The sequence below is a fragment of the Dromiciops gliroides genome, chromosome 1, assembly GCF_019393635.1.
Source record: "Dromiciops gliroides isolate mDroGli1 chromosome 1, mDroGli1.pri, whole genome shotgun sequence".
In the NCBI taxonomy this organism is placed as follows: domain Eukaryota; kingdom Metazoa; phylum Chordata; class Mammalia; order Microbiotheria; family Microbiotheriidae; genus Dromiciops; species Dromiciops gliroides.
In genome coordinates this window covers 409014410-409032840 of record NC_057861.1, presented here as the reverse complement: position 1 = coordinate 409032840, position 18431 = coordinate 409014410, and the positions used below count along the sequence as shown (strand labels likewise).

At 36.6% G+C, this 18431-nt stretch overlaps 1 protein-coding gene across 1 annotated transcript in view; it reads right to left on the bottom strand.

Annotated features, from left to right (window-relative positions):
* Positions 1 to 18431, bottom strand: part of FGF10 (fibroblast growth factor 10) — a 116306-nt gene that overhangs the window by 59739 nt on the left and 38136 nt on the right. The window lies entirely within an intron of this gene.

Genomic DNA, 18431 nt, shown 5'->3' with positions numbered 1-18431 from the left:
AAATGCCCTGAGGACATGATGTTTTCTGTCAATTTCTCCTATAATGTATTAACTTGATCTCCTACCCAATAAAGATGAAAAAAGTCAGAGATTTGCTCCCCTTTTCTTTTCATCAATAAGGACCTGGGCTGAGATGTCACTCTCTTGATAAAATGCAGGTCACTTTCTCTGTCTTATGCCTTTTGATTCCACCTCACTTATTTTTGTATACAAGTAATTTTCTATAGATTAAAAATAAACAAAACAATCTTAGAGGATGCAAGAATTACTTAAAGTAAAAGTCAGGTGAGATGAAGACAAATGTTCTCTTTTTTGAAATAAACAGATAAATGCTTCAACATTACCCTCTCCTTCAGGGAGCTGGAGGTGAGAAAGCCCTCAGTCACTGGACTTCTTTTATTTCTTTACGAAGAGACAATTCCTTTTCAAATCATGATGTAAAGTAAAACTTTTGTAAATTGGCTTTTATGAACACTTTTTTTTCTTTTGCTGCTGCCTGTTCTATTCATATTAAATGCTTTGGTCTACTTTACCTGGGTCCAAAGATATGCAAACTTTTTTTGTTATTGTTGAAATTATTATTATTGTTTTAAAAGCTTTAAAGGCAGTCTAGCTTAGTAGGCAGAGTGCTAGACTTGTAATCTTAAATATTTGAGTTTAAATCCCACCTTTCACAATTACTGTTTGATGTTAGGCAAATCCCTACTTCTCTACGTCTCAGGAAACTCTCAGGCTGATTTATTAAATCACAGATGCTTTGTGAATTTATTATTTGCATAAATGGAAAGAGTCAGGGAATGCTGGCTTTGGAGTTATTACCTGTATAATCTTTAATAAGTTATTTAACCTCTGTGGGAATTAGTTCTTGCATTTGATATCCCTTCCGGTGTTAAGTCAAGAGATGATCTCCTATGGTCTTTTCAAGCACTCAATTTATTCTCCTATTAATTTCCACACTGGGAAATCCAAACCAAGTAAAATAATAGACTTTTTTAGCTAGCTATAATTTAAAATATATATAAATTATATATTATATATAAATATATAAATTTTAAAATATACATGATATATAAATATATAATAAATTAATCACTTGAAAGAAAAAGAATATAATTCTATGTTTAAGCAAAAGTTGAAATTGCAGATCTAATGAAAATTTAGCACTCTTAATTCAGGGTGAATCAGATTGTATTCCACGGTGTTTTGTAGATGGGATGAATTAATTCCTGTCCATCATCATCATCATCAACATCATCATCCCAAACCTTATTATACAATCAGATTATGCTTTGATGATTAGAACCAATGCCATGGCTGGTGCTCACTAACAGAAAGCAGTACAAGATGTAAGCATATCCACATCATTCTAAACATATTACCAAACATGGTGCTAATAACCCATTTATCACTCTCAGTTGTATTTCCCCCAAAATATATTCTGGGTACCTTAAGAGAAAGTCTTTTAAATGTATTATCTATCCTATTGTATTAGGGGAGTTATGTGCTTGGCGATCTTCTAACTCAGAACCTCTTTTGAGAGAACAGAGAGAATACTAGACTGAGACAGAATGCTCTGTTTAAGGCTTGACTCAATAACTTAAAAGTAACTGAAATCTTCTGAGCTTCACTTTCCCCCTCTGTAAGTCAGTCAATGAATAAAAATTTATTAAGTGCCTACTCTCTAGCAGGCACTATGCTAAATTCTGGGTATCTAAATACCAAAAAAAAAAAGGAAGGAAGGAAGGAAGGAAGGAAGGAAGGAAGGAAGGAAGGAAGGAAGGAAGGAAAAGAAAGAAAGGCAATAACTGCCTTCAAGGAACTACAGTGTAATGGAATATACTGTTTGTTGTTCAGTGATTTCCAACTCTTTGTAACCCCATTTGGGGTTTTCTTGGCATAGATACTGGAGTAGTTTGCCATTTTATTCTCCAGCTTATTTTACAGATGAGGAAACTGAGGTAAACAGGGTTAAGTGACTTGCTCAGAGTCATACAGCTAGTAAGCATCTGAGGCCAGATTTGAACTCACAAGGATAAGTCTTCCTGACTCCAGCCCTGGCACCCTAACCACTGTACCACTTAGCTTCCCAATGGTAGAAGAAAACACACAAAGTTAGAGAAGTCCTAGACAAGGACAGCCAGGTGAGAATGAGGAGATGCTCCTAGTTGAGCTCCTTCCTTAAAAGGAGGTTTTGGAGTTCATGGTCCCACCCTTCCATCAGAGGGGCAGAGAATAGCAATGAGATAGAGGCTGATAGGATCTTACAGGCATGATGAGGTTTTCCCAACAATGAGCTTCCTAGGTAGGGCATAGTGAAGAATTCAGAGAAGTCCTACAGAAGTGAAAAAGGGATATAAAATAGGGACAATAATACTTATCTTACCTACATCGAAGTATTGGTCTGAGGAAAGTATCCTATAGCTACAGTGGCTCCCTATTACCTCTATGATGAAATATAAACTTATGTAGTTGACATTTAAAGGCCTTCACAATCTGGCTCCATTCCACCTTTTCAAACAGCCTATGTCAGCTTCTCCCCTTCATGTGCTCTATGATCAAATTGAGTTGGCTATCTTGCTATTCCCTTACGAGACACTATCTCCCATCTCCATTACCATTCCACAGATTGCCATGAATAGAATGCACTGCTTCTTTACCTCTTTGTCTTTGAATCCCTACCATTCTTTAGCTCTCAGCCTAAATGCTACCTGATCCATCTTGCTGTTAATGCTCCCCTTCCCCTCACTCATGACTTTGTATTTACTCTGTATATATTTTATGTATTTATATGCATACATACTGTTCCTTCCTTCCCCATAAAATGTAAGCCATTTGAGGACTGAAACAGTTTCATTTTTGTCACTGCACCCCCAATGTTGGCATTGAGTTTAACAAATGCTTGCTGATTGTTTGACTATAAAACCACAAGGTACTAATAAATGTGAGCTATTATCATTTTAGTAAGAACTTGGGAAGTATTTGGGAGGGGGGTACAGTACAAGATGTTTAAGACATTTTATCATTAACTTTTGTCAGTGGACCTGTCTTCCTTATATCACCATTAAAGGCCTGATTTTGAATGAACTTTCTTCTGAGGTCAACAAAGAAAGATATCATTGTTTAGGCTTTCTCATATGTAGAGATCATGTTAAGGAAAAAAAAATGTGAACACTGAAGAATAAAAGCTAAAGGCTATCAAGATTACCTTTAAGCAATTTTATGCATTCACATATCTTTTTTTTTATTATGCTTACATCTATTTTGTCCAGACCTGAGACTTCATTGGCATCAGTAACCCCCAGTATTGAAATCTCCTCTGCCAAAACAAATGGACAACTCACTCTTCTATAACATGTTGTTTTAGAGAATTTTCTGGAGTAATGATAAGTTAAATGACTCACCCAGGGTCACATGTCATAAGATTATAGACCAACACTTGGAAGGGACCTCAGAGTCCATCTGTTTCAACCCCTTCATTTTACAGATAAAATCTCTGAGGCCTAGGGAAATTAAGTAACTTGCCCAAGTTTATACAGATAGAATTAGAGGAAAGATTTAAATCCAAGTCCTCTGAATTCTGAAACAGTGTTCTTTCCACCGCACCATATGATCTCCCATAGACACACAGAATTCTCATAACTTTTTATATGGATACATTTACAATGATATAAACTCATAATTCAGAAACTATTTTGAGTGTCAGCATAGTAGAGCAGGGAGAATACTGACCATGGATTTAGAAAACTTGGGTTTTAGACCTGGTTTTGACAACCCATGTAAACCAAAACTCTCTGAGCCATAGTTTCTCCCCCCTATAAAATAAGGGAGTTTTGAGTCAAGGCTGACTGCCATGTCCTTCCCACCATGTCACACAATTTTTTCTATTATCCTTTTCATTTTATTGGAACATACACATTTACTATAAAATTAATAATTTGAGAAAATTCACATCCCCTTCCCATATTTATTTTTCAGACCATTGACCGCAAGAGTAAAAAAAAAATATATGAAGAGCAAAGATGGAGTTGTGTGGTATTGTCATTTAAGAAAATGGGAAAGGGTACCTACCCTTTTATTTTAAGCATCTAATTATTTTCCACTTGTTTAAAATGCAAATTTGTACAAGATTCTGAGGCTAATAGACTGATGAACATTTCAAATAAATTCTCATTTAGCAATTGAAACAAAGAAGTTATAGCTGGGCTTCATGTCAACCCAGCATAACTGTTTTCTGCACTTGCCTGAATATTGCTCAGTATCACTCTGTGGATATAGTCATGTGATTTAATATTATATTAAGTGGCATCCTGCACAGTGAATACGTTATTTTTCATAATAAACTTTTCCTCTTAAAGTACCACTCATTTTTACTTTCGTTTTTCCTCTTGTCTAAAATCCCCAAAGATTCTACATGTAGAATCAAACCACCCCAAACTGATTATCTGTCATGGGCCAGCCTACTTTCTGGAAAATAATTCTTGTTTTAAGGTAAGTTAACAACTTATTTTCAATCTAACCACATCTAATGAACTTTAAAGCCCTCAAATCTTGTACCCTTCACAACCACAACAATAAAGCATTAAGGGGAATCTATCTAAGCTTTCCATCCTGCTCATTAGGGATCCAAATGGTCTTAAGTCTTATATATAACTAGGAAGACATCTGTAAGTGGTGTCGCATTTGGTTCCAGTAACAAGCCTTGCAAGTGATTTTTTTTGCATTAGAAACATTATAAAGCAGCTGGGGTTTTAATACCAAGCCTGTGATGGATAAAACCCAGGGCTACTGGCTCAGCTACTGCTGCCCTTAGTCACACCATCCCCTCTCCACAACACATGTAACGTATTAACAATCCAATAATTAGTACACATTCCTGTCTACTACTTAAAACTTCACTCCCAGATGCTGCTTTGGTCTGATCTCATTTTTATTACCTTTGATGATTCACTGAACTTTGTAATACTGGTCTCCATTGCTATTCATTAGATCCAACACTGGCTACACCAGCCCTTGAATGAATCTAGTCTTCAGCAGGCAATCCTCTGCCCTTATTTCATGTGACCAGCTTCTGTAATTTATCAGAAGCCTCTGTTGCAATATATGTAGCTGTGGAAAAAAAAATCAGCTCTAATAAAATGGATCTTGCAAAGAAATAGTTTGTTTCATTCAAATCTAGAGTAGGGGACAAAGGATGAGAAGCAAATGATAAGAGATTTTAAAATAAATCAGGGAGCAGGTAGGTGGCACAGTAGATAGAGCACTGGCCCTGGAGTCAGGAGGACCTGATTTCAAATCCAGCCTCAGACACTTGACAACTTACTAGCTGTGTGACCCTGGGCAAGTCACTTAACCCCAACTGCCTCACCAAAAAAAATTTTTTTTAAAAATAAATCAGTAATTTTAGGGCCACTCAGGATGCTTTTTTCTGACTCTTCTATTCTATGAATATACATAAAGGTAACCTGTGAGGTAGTATGAGTGATAGAGCCTGAATTTAAACTCTGGTTATTGGACGACTAAACCAATACTCTTTTCCTGTATCAAATGGCTCATGAGAAATGCCATGTTTTGTTTTGTTTTGTTTTTTCTCTACTGAATCAAATGCTTTTATATAGTCAACAATAAACACAGTGGGATCTAGATAAAATAAGTTGTTGCATTCAACTTATTTGGCTAAATAGAAAAAAGTAAGAAATTATCCTTTCTGACCATTTTTGAAATAATAAATAAATTATTTATATAGGACCTTAAGATTTGTGAAGGGGTTTATCTATAGGATGTCATTTCATCCTGCCTTGTGAGGTAGTTGCTATTATGATCTTTGTTTTATAGATGGGGAAATGGAAACTCAGAAGGGTTAAGCAACTTGCCTGAAGTCATACAGCTAGAAGTGTCTGAGGTAGGATTTCTGGAATGTCCAGAAAGAATCTGGCTTGAGGCAAGTAGAGATGGAAAATAAGTAGAGAGCTCAAGCCTTTAAAAAATGGTCACGTTCTATTTTACTTCTTCAATCCACAGGAAATACCCTCATTCACCAAGAAAGCAGAGAGAACAGCAAGCTCTGTTAAATTAGTAAGCTCAAACAACAGTATGTCCAGGAAGGTATTATAGAACACAAAGTAAAGCGTCTTACCTAGTTTCTTCAAGAGTTCCATTGTTCAGTTATTTCAGTCTGTACAACTTCTTCATGACCCCATTTTGGGGTTTTCTTGGCAAAGATACTGGAGTGATTTGCCATTTCCTTCTCCACCTCATTTTTCAGATGAGGAAAGTGAGGCAAACAGAGTTAAGTGACTTGCCTAGGGTCACACACCTAGTAAATGTCTAAGGCCAGATTTGAATTCACATCTTCCTGACCCATGGTCCAACATTCTATCCACTGCATCACCTGGCTGACCTTCTTCAAGAATAGCTACTTTTTAAACACTCATGTGAAAATCAAATATCATGAAGGAGGGGGATTTATAGATTTTACTACATAAAACTATCTTGGAAAGAAGGCTACATAAATTTCAGACATGTGGGTAACATAAGGTAGCTGTCTTGTTTTTCATACTAGAATGACAAGACTTATCACCCTATTTTAAAAATACACTAACAACTCATAAGGAGTTCTAATCTACTATTTTCTAAGGTGGAAAATTTACCATATGTATTTTGGTGTTAGGGGATCATTCATGAGAACTACCCATTTAGCAGTGTGTACCTACAGACGGTATTGTAGTACAGATAACTCTGTGTAATCTTGCAAAAATTGCTTTAGCTGTGAGGGTCTCAATTTCCTTATCTTTAACATGAGGGGAGTTGGCCTATATGCTATGAGATCCTTTCCAGTTCTAACAGTCTATGATTCCAAACCTTGTGCCAAGGAACTATTGAATAAAATCTAAGACTTTAATTGCCTCCCTAAACTTTTACCAGCCCCACCCTTTTGCAGTCAATAAGTTATCCAGTAAGGACAGAAAGCATATCTGTTGCCAACTGTATTTTAATGAATGAATCACCAAAATCAATTACAAATATAGGTGACATTAATACTTGAATTCTAAATTGGTTAATTTCTGTTAAAGGGGCAGGCTTCCCATGGGGACATATCCAAAGTAGAGATAAGTTCTCCTAATAGCAACAAAGCCTGGATCGGTTTCAGTACTTCAAAAAGCAAACTCAATTTTTTAGTTAGGGAACAGGATTAAACATGCATTTGACTTAAATGTAAGTCTAAAATAAGTAATTTCATTAGCTAAACTACCCAACACATTATTACACAACACACTAAATGTTATAAACATGATTTCTGGCAAATACTGCCTTTAATTCAGAAACTCAGTTGGACAACCCTCGGCAACATTTGGATAATGACAATCTCATCTTGTCTCTTTTGGACAGTAACAAGTTGTAAACAAAATGAACCATTTACTGGCACTGACAAGCTATGCAACTGGTGTCTACTCCTTTCTTAACTTCTCACTCATGTTTATCAAGGCTATATTTATAGGTAAAAGAAATGTCCCATGTCTTACTTAAGCATGAAGATGATCTCAAAAACTGTATTTTAAAATTATTTTTCACTCACTCACTTTCATTCTCAAATAAAATATTCCTCCCAGAAATTTTTCAATTCCTTCATCTGATATAGATAGATAGATCAATAGACAGATAGATATACATATACCACATATACATATATTTAATTTGGTAAAGGAACTTGAAAAGAATGTGACACGTTTCCCATTTTGAGTTTTTGTAAGAAGGAAGTCACCATGAAAAGGTGTCCAGGATGGTTTTAATGTTAAGGAAGGGCATGTGAACCTTCTCAAACAGATTTTGAATTACTGTGTTCCTACTCAGAAAAAGCAAGAATGAGGTGAGAAAGAAGAGAATTGCCACACTTAAAGACTAACTGAGTGACCTTGCAACCCCTTGACTCCAACTTATTCTGCTCTTAAAATAGAAGACCACTTCCTCCTTCCATCCCCCCAGACCATAAGGAAACTGTCCCTTGTATGAACAGGAGAGAAATATATTTGTTTGGAAGGATGTTATAAAGAATATATTGAAGTTTTATTTTCATTTTACTAATACTATCAATGATAACAGCTAACATTTATGTAGTACTTGAATGTTTTACATACATTAATTTATTCAACCAACCAAATAAGTGCTTATTCTATGTTGAGAACTGTGCTGAGGGATGCAAAGATAAAAGTGAAATAGTACCTGCCCTCAAAGAGCTTACATTCTATCAGAGGAAACCATGTGTGCATAAATACATACAAAATGTAAAACAAATAACTATAAAGTAAATTGAGTATAGGGAAGGTATTAACAACTAGTGAGAGCAAGAAAGGATTGCATAAACTTCACAATGGACTTATGAGAGAAGTACTACAGATATTATTGCTTTCATTTGACTGAGATGAGAAAGATGAAAAATAAAGCCAAGAGAGAAATTTTCAATTTTGAAGATTATTCTTAGACTATAAAGTTTTAGACTATTACTTTTACCACATTGCAAGGATTATGTATGACACATGTGTTACTTCTTCATATAGCCTCCTTTTCCTCTTACCTAATACTCTACCCTCAAATCCATGTTTAGAAAGTTGGGCTTGTCTAATGTAGAGAATTTCATTAGAGTAGGGGCTCTTAACCTGGGGTCTTTGAACTTGAAATGGAAAAAAAACACATTTTCAATAACCCTTGGTTTCCTTTGCAATCCTATACATCTTATTTTATGTACAAAAAAAACAGTCAGAGAGGACTCCATAGGTTTCACCAGAGGTCCCAAAGGATTTATGACATGCAGAAAAATTTAAGAATTCCTCCTTAGAGAAAGGACCAAATTATTGGTGACTTTCTAGAAGAATGGGGATTTTCCATATGGGACTGAATTTTTTAGGCTAAAGCATTTCTTCCATCCTTGTCTATATTCCAAAAGAGCAAGGTGAGGTCTGCTGAGAAGCTGGGGTGGGGGACTTCAATCTGCAAAACTTCCTTCTAATGACAAGAGCCATGTTCATGTGAAAAGAGAATTTCTAACCCCACACTCATAGGTTGAGTAGTACACAAAATAGTGGAAACATTTTGGAATCAAAAAGACCTGGGTTCAAGTATTTCCTTTGTCACACACACTCAGAATGTGTGATCATAATCACCTAACTTCTTCACCCTTTTAAGGAACTATCTAAGACTAGCTGTAGTTCGGCAATGATAGAAGTTGAAAACGCAAGAATCAGGTCTGGATGAAATAATAATAATGACAATGATGATGATGGAAATAGTAATAAAAATAATAAGAAGAAATATAAATTTAAAAACAGAATAGTCATGAGATAGGAGCTTTAAGACCCCAAATCCTAGGTAGCTACTGAATCTCTTGCTCTCTTAATTAGGGCTTCCTTTTGGATTGTTTATATTGTATTCGGAGAGTGTCAACTGACAGTGGATTGTGCTGGAAACTTTCAGGCATAATTAACCTCAGTAGCCTCTTAGTGCAGTTTCACCTATAATCCACAGTCCATACCACAAAAAAATCTAACAGCACTCTCAGAAAGGGATTGCAACATTTCATGAAGAAGTTGGTGATTAAAGCCAGACATATAGACAGTAAGAAACCATGTGGTGTGCATTATCTGCACACATCCGTTTAATGGCAAATGCTCTGCCCCCTGACAGTTCTAAAAGCTAATACAATGCAAAACATCTCAAATTGTTATCTCTCTCTTCAAAGCCAAGAAGAGAACCAGTTATGTAAATAATAATGCTGGGTTACAAGAAAGAGAACATTAGAACATATTATTGCTATAGCAAAGAATCTGCTTTTTTGGCATATTCACACTTTTTTTTTACAATTCAAAGCACGGTGTACACAGATGTGGACACTCACACTACGTGATATTAGCATTACCTATTTCCTTCACAAAACTTTACCTTCTTCATAATGATTTCCTGTGCATTAAATTTAATTTTCCAATAAGACTATAAAACCTTTGAGACCATGGTCTTTGTGCTATTTTTCTTGTTGCATGCTCCCCAGGGCCTAGATTAGTGATGTACATTTGGTAGGTACTTACTAAAATTATGTTAATAGAATTTTTTATAAATAGAATTTTTTATTTAGAGTACAGGTTATTTGAGAAAAGTTAAAGTTTCTGTTCCCACAGCTAAATGTTACTTGCTTCTTTCTATACCTTTGTATAATGTATTGAAGAAAAAACTCATAACACTCAAGCAAAATGGCATAGGTATGGACATGTGGGAGATGCAAAATACAACTTAGAAATTATGCTACCACATGCAGAAAATCATATTTATCCTATGATGCAGAATTTATGATATTCCAGGACTACAAGGTGACCAAAATCCTCTGCCTTTTGCTAAAATAATCTTTTGTGTTTTAAATACAATGTTGTATTGAGCAGAGAATGATGACATCCTTATCAAGTCAAGTCAACAAGCATTTACTAAATACCTATTATGTATCAGGTGCAGTGCTAAGTACTGGAGTTATCACTCTAAAATGATCAATTAAAACCAGATCTATTCAATTGTTTTTTAAATTACTCTGGAATTGGAGTTGAAGTTTACCATCTCCTACAACATATAAACTAAAGCCTGTCATCTACATAGATACTTTCTACTTTTCCCTATGAGGGAGAGTTATTCTATGTAAGGCAACCTACTCATTGAATAATTATTGAATTTAATTGATCCCTAAACACCACTTCTGCTTCTTCTTTTGCTAACACAATTTTCTCTATTTATACCCTCTAAGTCCTTCAAGTAAAAAGTTTGACTTCATGGTATAGTGGTAATAGTGCTGCATTTCAAGTGAAGTCATCTGGGCCCAAATCAGTCTCTGCCACTTATTGCCTATTTACTCTTAAGCAAATCAATTCATATTTTTAGGCTTCAGTTTCCTTATATGTAAAATAAGAAGGTTTGAATAGAGGGCCTCTGAGGTACTTTCCCCTTTGAAATTTATGATACTTGGATTCCCTATGTCTCCAGCCCCTTACTGATGCCCACTGGTCTGAGCTTCCTATGCCATTTGCTCTCTTCACCAATAGGCATTGGAATCAACTTGCATGTTTGTCATATATTCATATCACTAATCTAATCATATCACTCTTCAAGTTTCTGGTAGATGCTTGGTAATAACTCTACATACTGGTTTGTACACAGCAATAAAGGGCTGCAACTAAAACAAATGTCTAGAGTTTGAGAGCACTGGCCTACGACCCAAACTTTATATTTAGCTACTACTGCTTTATATTTAGCTACTTGCTGCTACTGTTATTTATGTTTTGTCTGGACAAGGCTGCAAACTCTTTACAGATAGAAATGATTACTTATACCTTGTGTCCTCAGTGAAAAGCACCATGTCTTACAGAAAACCGGGACTCATAAATAAATATCTTCTTCCTCATCATGGATGGTTGTAAGCCTATTCCATCATCTCAGTATGGAGAACATGCTAGTTACCAAAGGGAATGTGATTTATTTGGTTGAGAGATTGATCAAAGAAGTTGTATAATGAATTTAATGAACTTATGGGGTAATTAATTATTTGGAATCAGGAATGCAATTCCTATAGGGAAAAAAGACATGTCCCTTGTTAACAGGACAAAGACAAAGCCTAATTTGTTTCTAGTAACTGAACTAACCCCTAGATGATCTGGTTGGCTAGTACTCAGGAGAATGAATTCTTATTGGAGGAGCCACCCCTTTGTGATGACATATAAAAGTAAGTTGACAGACCTAATCTTCCCTTTTCTTCTTTTCCCTTATAACTTCTTAAATATAGCAAAAAGATGGGGAATGAGAAGGGGATCCTTCTCCCCAACTAACAGAAGGCCAAGCAACTTAAAGAAATAGGAAAGATCATGCTGTCAGTTTGGTCAAGTGTCTTGAGCAGGTTCTGGCCTTGTAAACTAATCGAACTGATCAGGGACCCCTTATGATTATCCTTTTTTTAAAAACATAGTTAATGACATAAATATCTAGAAAATGATTTGGTTTAATAGCTTAAAACTAAGAAGTAGCTTTCCTTGCTAGTTCATCTTACTACTCCTATTGTCCTAGTGTGCGTGTTCCCCAAAGTCTTCCCAGCTCTGCTCCTTCCTTTCTCTACATACTCTCCTTTATCAATCTTATCTGCTCCCATATTTTCAATCGACCCAATCTATATGACTTCATCAATGTTATAACCAGACCCAATCTTTCCCCCAGTATCTAGTTTAACATTTCTGCACATGTTCATCTTATTGTCCCAAAGACATCTTATGTTAAAAATTAAAGTCACCTTACTGATTAAACCTGTTCTTCTTCCTTATCCTCTACCCAATTTTCTGTCAGTTGATGGCTTCCTTGTCACCCAGACTCAAAATTTTGGAGGCATATTTGACTCTTCCTTTTCCTCCCAAATAATTTCACTGCCATGTTCTTTGGATTCCATCTCTTCCTCTCCACTCATGAAATGGCCAATCCCAATTATGTCTCTGGATGATTTTAATAAACTCAAAACTGGTTTCCTTTCCTCCAGCTCTCCATTTTATTTTTCACATAACTACCAAAATAATCTTCCTAATGTAAAGATCTGACAATGTCACTCCCCTACTTCCTGTGGTTCCTTATTATTTATAAGACAAAATAAAGACTTATGAGTTGCCACAGTTTGGGTCTAACCTACCAACTTCAGCATTTTTCCATACTATCCCCCTTTAAGCCCTCTACATTTCCAGAAAACAAGATTTATAGCTGTTTCTTTATCTTGTGTTACTCTGTAATTATTCTCAAAGGATATTCCGCATGCCAGGGACACACTCCCTTTTCATCTCCACCTATTGAAATCCTCAAGTACTACTTCTTATCCCTAATCTCCTCAGCTGAATTCTCTGCCTCCACAAATGTTCTTTTATTCTGTATGGACCCCTTCTTTCCACCTTATTATGTTCTTCTTTGTATTATTTTATTGTTATTTTTTTGCTGGGCAATTGGGGTTAAGTGACATGCCCAGGGTCACACAGCTAGTACGTGTTAAGTGTCTGAGGCCGGATTTAAACTCTAGCTGCCCCGGTATTATTCTTATTTATGTAATCATCACCATGTTGTATCCTCATCCAACAATACAGCAGTCTATTAGCTTCTTGAGGACAGACATGATGTTATTTTTAAAATCTTTATTTTTAAAAAAAGTACATAACATAAGACTTTGCTTTTAGTAGGTGTCTAATATATATTTTTTGATTTAAGTTAAAATAATTGTGTTGCCTACTGAATAACTCTAGACAAATTCCCTAAAACCCCTAAGACCAGTTTCTAACTTTAAAAAGGAAGCATATCAGGGGCAGCTAGGTGGCGCAGTGGATAGAACACCGGCCCTGGAGTCAGGAGTACCTGAGTTCAAATCTGGCCTCAGACACTTAACACTTACTAGCTGTGTGACCCTGGGCAAGTCACTTAACCCCAGTTGCCTCACAAAAAAACCAAAACAACAACAACAACAAAAAAAAAGAACAAAAAAAAAGAACACAAATTTAGGGGGCAGCTAGGTGGCACAGTGGATAGATAGCTGGCCCTGGAGTCAGGAGTACCTGGGTTCCAATCCGGCCTCAGACACTTAATACTTACTAGCTGTGTGACCCTGGGCAAGTCACTTAACCCCAATTGCCTCACTTAAAAAAAAAAAAAAGGAAGCATATCCACACAACTCACCAAACCAACACAGAGAATTTACTAAAGTGTATCAGTGTCAAGAATATGTTATCAATAATCAGAATCTTCAAATTTTGCTCTAAGATATTTCTCCACTACTTTTTAGATGCAACTCTGTAATATGATTAATGTCCTAGTGTTGAAATCATGTTTCTTGGAGGGATGACAATTGGGAAGTTTGCTAGTTCAGCTTAAAGCAGTTCTGCTGACCCACAGAAGCACTCCTGGGTCCTCTTAGTATGTAATTTATTGCTTTCATAGTTCAACATTTTTAAAGGAGCTGAAGTATGAACAACAAAGGCCTTTCATGGACTCACAAGAGACATCTTTTTTTAAACATTAAGGTATTTGAAGGCTATTCAAGGGTTCAACCACTCAATTCTTTCCTTTACAAAGACAATGTCATAGATTTCAGAGTCTAATACCCTCTCATAGCTACTTGGTACTTAGGAAAGACCCACTGTATCAATTAGGAGAGTGATATTCAATGCATCACTATGACCAACTAATGAAAAGTAAGGATTAGTCTCCAGATGACTGATTATCAAAAAGTGATTAGGGGGGCAGCTAGATGGCACAGTGGATAGAGCACCGGCCCTGGATTAAGGAGTACCTGAGTTCAAATCCGGCCTCAGACACTTAACACTTACTAGCTGTGTGACCCTGGGCAAGTCACTTAACCCCATTTGCCTCACAAAAAACAAAAAACAACAAACAAACAAAAAATGATCAGGAAGAAATCATTTAATCTTAAAATACCTCCCCAGATAACAGTTTTGTTTGGAAGTTTAGCCATGAATGAAAGAGATCTGTCTTTTTTTGACATGGTTAAGACATTGAAACTTTAGGCTTCCATAGATCCTTCATGTTTTACAAGCTTATTTTTTACATTGTACTCAACAAATCTATATCTGAGCTTTTTGAAAATCTGATTAAGTAATTTCATTGATTCAGCTCATATGTTCACCATTCATGCAGTCCCATGTTGCATGAACCATTAGCTATGTTATCTTCTATCTCCTGGCTGATTTGCCTTGTGACATACTTGAGACAGAGTACCTCTTAATTTCATGAAGTCATTGCTTACTACTCCTATTAGCTGTGTTCATTCAACTCAACAAATATTTATTATTAAGTAGATACTAGCTGTGTGACTGTGATTAAATCACTTAACGCTGGTTTCCTCAGTATCCTTATCTATAAAATGAGCTGAAGGAAATGACAAACAGTATCTTTGCCAAGAAAACCCCAAATGGGGCCAAGAAGAGTTGTACATGACAGAAAGGACTGAACAACAATGATGGGAATGTGTTGTGCTAGGTACTTGGGATACACAGAGGAAGTCAAATATAGCCCCTGCCCTCAGAGTACTTAGAGTGTTGGAAATAGAGTCAGGAGACTTGGTTAAATGTCTGCTTTGGACAATCAGTAGCTTCAGTGTCCTCATGTGTGAAATGAGGTTGCTAATACTTACATTATTTTCCTCACAGAGAGTTTTTTTGTTTTGTTTTGTTTTGCAGGGCAATGAGGGTTAAGTGACTTACCCAGAGTCACACAGCTAGTAAGTGTCAATTGTCTGAGGCCGGATTTGAACTCAGGTCTTCCTGAATCCAGGGGCAGTGCTTTATCTACTGTGCCGCCCAGCTGTCCCCCTCATAGGGAGTTTGTGAGGAAAGTGCTTTGCAAGTCAAAAAATTATATATATATATATATATATATATATATATATATATATATATATATATATATATATATATATATATATATATCTCATTACTATTATCTATATTCAAACAATAAATTGAATAATGAAAATAGTCACATAATAAAATTAGAATAGAAAGATATGTCTGGCAAAAGACTGCACTGCTGTCCTGGAGACTAGCTTATTTAAGTTTGGAGAAGGGTTATGCATGATGAAAAGTCTGACCACCAGGTGGTGATTTTCTTCAGTTATAACAAATGCTGAATAGTAATCATCATACTTAATATTTACATAGCATTGTAAGGGTTACAAAGTGCTTTAAATGTATTATCTCATTTATCAGTCAGCAAGTCAATAAGCATTTATTAAGCTCCTAACCAGTGCCCCTCATAGTTCTAATTGCTAACATGCACACAAGTAAGTATGTGCAAGTGTAATCTGCACAAGAATCTCAGAAAACACAGCAACAGATGTTAATTAAAACAACAACAACAAAAACTCCAGAGGCTGTGCATGACTGGATGTGACTGGGTCTTATACAGGACAAATTTAAGGACAGTTTGGGAGTGTTTAAGGGGATAGCTTGAGAATAAATTTTATTTAAAAATAAAATAACAACAACAAAAACACTAGAGGCTGTGCATGACTGGATATGATTGGCTTTTGTATAGGATGACTTTAAAAAGATGGTTTGGTAGTAAAAGTAGAAGGTGGGACAGAGTAATAGAGGAAGGGGAATGGTCTCCATCTGAAGGGAAAGGGAAGTGTAGGACAACTTGTTGCCTCCCCAGCACCTGCATCAAGAGGGAATGAGAGAACTGGTGACCACAGCACTGCTGCTGATAGTATAGAAATGGGATCATGCATTGTATCGAGCTGGGAGATAAACCTACCCAAAATCTAATCCTTTCTTCCCCACTAGATTTCGTTCTGAGAGGAAGGTACTAATGAATGGTTCCTCTTCAGTATCTCAAATAGGAAGCTCTTCCGGTTTCCTGCACTCCAATGTGTCTCTGGCTTTCACTTTACTGATTAGCTTTTACTCTTTCCAGTCTCCCCCACTCCCACCCCCAACCTAATACATTCAAATACATCCTCTTTGGTGCAGAACATTAATTTTGGCCACCAGCCTGAACTATGTGATCATTTCAGGAGCACTAGAAGCATGTGTATTTAGGGATGGGGGGGGTGGAGGTGGAGATAGAGTTAGTTTAGAATAAAAATAATATTCATTCCATGCTGAGTCCAGGGGACAATCCCTGAGGCTATAGTGAAAGTTTTACATTTTAAGCCACTACAAAGTAATAAAGTTGGAGAGCTGAATAACAAACAAACACCACAGTGTATTACACTTGAACCTCCATAGGAACCCAGTATTTTGAGCAACAACAGAGAAGACAGTAGAGGGATTCTGTGGCCTATCCTTTCCTTGAGGTCCCATAGCCCTTCCACTAGATGTCTATGTCCTCCAGGGCCTTTCTTCTTTTCTCATTTTATACTATTTTATTCAGTGATCTCAATTCAATTGCCACTGCTACACTGATGATTATCAAATCTGTTTATTCAGAATCAATCTTTCTGTTGATCTCCAGTATCACATCCACAACTTTTTGGGTTTTGTTTGCTTGTTTGTTTGTTTTGTGGAGCAATGAGGGTTATGTAACTTGTCCAGGGTCACACAGCTAGTAAGTGTCAAGTGTCTGAGGCCGGATTTGAACTCAGGTCCTCCTGAATCCAGGGCCAGTGCTTTATCCACTGCTTCACCTAGCTTCCCCCAACATCCACAACTTTCTAGTGAACATCTCAAAATAGATGTTCCTTGGACATTTAAACACATATCCAAAACTGAACTCATTATTTTTCCCCTTTCCAAATCCTCCCCTTTTCCTAGCTTCCCTATTCCTCCTGAAGGTGCCATAAACTTTCTAATCATCTAGGCTTGCAACCTAGGTATCATCCTCGTTTCTCACTTTCTTTAACTCACAATATTCAATCTGTTGCCAAGGTCTTCTTTCATAGGCAATATCTCTTACCCATTTACCCTTCCCTTCTCTGACACTGCTTCCACTTTGGAGCAGGACCTCCTCATTTCACCTTTGGCACCCCTGGACTACTGCAATAGCCTATTACAATTTTCTTCCCATTCCAGTCTATTCTCCATTCATCTATGAAAAGTGATCTTCCTAAGGAACAGGTTTGATCATGTCACCTCCTACTCTATAAACTCCAGTGACTCACTATCACTTCTAGAATCAAATATAAAGTCCAATGTCAGGCATTCAAAGCCCTTTGTCATCTCTTCTCCTTTACCCCCACCTCCACACTTTTCCAGGTTTCTTACACTTTACAGCCCCACATACTCTGTGATCCAGCAACAGGGTGCTCCTTTCTGTTCCTTGAACAAGACACTCCATCTCCCATTTCTGAGGATTTTCACTGCTTATCCCTCTTGTCTAGAATACTTTCCTTTCTCATCTCTGCCACCTAGATTCCTTTAATTCCTAGCTGAAATCCTGTTTTTACAGGAAGCCTTTCCCAATCTCCCTTAATTCTACTGCCTTCCTTCTGTGGGTCATTTCTAAATCGTTCTGATTATAGTTTTTGCATAATTACTTGTGTGTTGTCCTGCTCATTAGGCCATGCACTACTTTAGAGCAAGGACTGTCTTTTGCCTTTTTTTATATCCCCAGTACTTGGCACATAGGAGGTTCTTAATAGATTTTTATTGAATGACTAAATGACTGAGCCACTTAAATTTCATCTACATGAAGCACACTTTAGTTCCATTACCTAAGGTATGTGCATGGTCAGCCCTACATTTCAGGGTAATCACTTTGACAGCTGAGTGGAGGTTGGATTTGGATATGGAGAAACTTGAGGCTAGATGACCAATTAGAGGATTAATGGAATAGTCCAGAAGGTAGTGGATGAGAACTTATATTGGGGAGGTGTTTGTGTGAGTAGATAGAAAGGAATGTATACAAGAAAGGTGAAGGTAAAAATTACCAAG